This window comes from Nansenia antarctica, assembly GCF_963989245.1.
Source record: "Nansenia antarctica genome assembly, chromosome: 7".
Taxonomy (NCBI): Eukaryota; Metazoa; Chordata; class Actinopteri; order Argentiniformes; family Microstomatidae; genus Nansenia; species Nansenia antarctica.
The window spans coordinates 63,580,439-63,582,938 of NC_137677.1; the positions used below are offsets into that span (position 1 = coordinate 63,580,439).

The 2,500-nt window shown below is 50.2% G+C and overlaps 1 protein-coding gene across 1 annotated transcript in view; it reads left to right on the top strand.

Annotated features, from left to right (window-relative positions):
• The window catches only part of cckbrb (cholecystokinin B receptor b), a gene marked incomplete at both ends in the record, with an annotated part of 29,582 nt that overhangs the window by 15,016 nt on the left and 12,066 nt on the right, over positions 1-2,500 (top strand). The window lies entirely within an intron of this gene.

The window sequence follows — 2,500 nt, forward strand, 5'->3', positions numbered from 1 at the left end:
GGCGGCTCTTTTAGTAGGTAAAAAAGGCACGGCTGTTTTAGTGTTAAAAGGCCTGGTGGTGTGTGTACTCAGTCAATCGAGAAGCAATTCGGTTGTTAAGTCGTGACGTGTTTCCGGGTCCAACGTTGGCTGAGGCGCTCTCTTCGTAATGCCGCAGTAATAATAATAATTCATTATATTTGTATAGCGCTTTTCCGAGGCTCAAAGACGCTGACAATTTGGGAAAAACTGGAAAGTGCTGTGTCCCTTGTTGTATGAATAGATCCGAGTCTAATCCGAATTGAACTGTCATTCTACCGCTGTAGTACACTGGTACTCTGGTTTGGACCCGGAAATTGCTAAACGTCACGTTTGACGTCAGACTTAACAACCGAATTGGAGATCAATGACTTTTCCGATCACCCTTAGGAGGACTAAGAAACGTCATCAGGATAACTCATGACTCGAGTGTGTGATCCGTTTAAACGCGTGGTCCGTTTAAATGGACGATCCATTGTGCAGAAATATAATTGGATGCTTTGAAGAATCATTCAGTGGCTCTCCAGACATCAATTACCGTCCCAATAGGATGTTGGGTCAATAGGGACACATGTACACACATAGGTACACACGTAGGGAATGAGCTGTCTTTCTGATTCTCTTGCTTTCCCTTTTTTTTCTCTCTTGCTTCCCCCCTGTCTCTGCCACCACCTCTCTCACTCTCACTCTCTCTCTCTTCATTTTCCGCTCTCTGGTTCTCTCTCTCTCTCACACGCACACACACACATACACACGCACGCACGCACACACACGCACGCACGCACGCACACACACACACACACACGCACACGCACACGCACACGTACACACACACACACACACACACACACACACACACTATTGGAGATGCTATAGCTATGGGGGCAGAGAGAGAGAGAGAGAGAGAGAGAGAGAGAGAGAGATCGATAGAGTCCCAGTGATTGTATTGATCTCTATGTAAAACGGTCTGATGTATCTGGACCAAGGGCCTCTTGCCATCTTAAAAGGCTTTTGTCTCCTCCATCACTCCATCCCCGCCGTTTTGCAGATAATGGGGACTTGACTGTTCCTTTATAAAGTGTGTATGAGACCTCAGGGCACGGCTTGGCAGGAGCAGTGGGGCCCCCACGGTTGAAAAACGTCTATCTTAAGTGCCCTTTTGAGTGGCGAAAATGAGAGGATTGGTGCCCCTCCAATGGTCTAAACTTGACCATGTGCCCCCCCCACAGTTTAAAAACGGCGCACTAAAGTGCCCTTTTGAGTGGCAAAATTAGAGGATGTGCCCTATTGGCTGCCCTTCCAATGGTCTAAACTTGACCGTGTGCACTGATGGGGTCCCATGTTGTGCAGTAGGTGCCCTTTTTTTCTTTTCGCCCCCCCTGCCCTTCAAACAGCCTGAGTCCGCCACTGGTGCTGAGATCCAGTAGGAGGACAGTCATCTAAAGCACCTCTGTCTGCTCGGCTGTGTGATTATACCCCTGGGCCAACTGTTCATTGGGGTTTTGAAAGTAACTTTTATGTGATCAACGTGGAGTGGATCAGGGAAGAGTGTTCTGGAAGATAACTATGTTTGCCTCCCACTGTCTCCTCCTCCTCCTCTGTCTGGTTCTCTCTCTCTCTCTCTCTCTCTCTCTCTCTCTCTCTCTCTCTCTCTCTCTCTCTCCATGCCTGTCTCTGTGTGTGTGTGTGTGTGTATGGGTGTGTGTGTGTGTGTGTGTGTGTATGCGTGTGTGTGTGTGTGTGTGTCTGTTACTGTATGTGTGTCTACTTCTGTGTGTGTGTGTGTGTGTGTATGCGTGTGTGTGTGTGTCTGTTACTGTATGTGTGTCTACTTCTGTGTGTGTGTGTGTGTGTGTGTGTATGCGTGTGTGTGTATGCGTGTGTGTGTGTGGGTGTGTGTGTCTGTTACTGTATGTGTGTCTACTTCTGTGTGTGTGTGTGTGTGTGTATGCGTGTGTGTGTGTGTGTGTATGCGTGTGTGTGTGTGTGTCTGTTACTGTATGTGTGTCTACTTCTGTGTGTGTGTGTGTGTGCATGCGCGTTCGTGTGCATGCGTGTGTGTCTGTCTCTCTCTCTCTCTCTCTCATCACGCTGGGAGGTACCCCGGTGGCCTCCGTGGAGTCATGCCGCTTTCTAGGCATGACCATCTCCCGGGACCTAAAGTGGGAGCAGAACACCGAGGCCCTCACGAAGAAGGCCCAGAAGAGGATGTTCTTCCTCCGGCAGCTGAGGAAACTCAGGCTGCCGAGGTCCATGATGGTCCAGTTTTACACGGCCATCATAGAGTCCATCCTCACCCACTCCATCATCACCTGGTTCCCTGCTGCAACGACCAAGGACAAGGCCAAGTTGCAGCGGGTGCTACGTTCAGCAGAGAGGGTGATCGGCTGTCCCTTGCCCTCCCTCAACTCCCTGCATGACACCAGGGCTCTGAGGAGGGCAAGGAAGATCATGGCAGACCCCTTCCACCCCGGCCACGGCC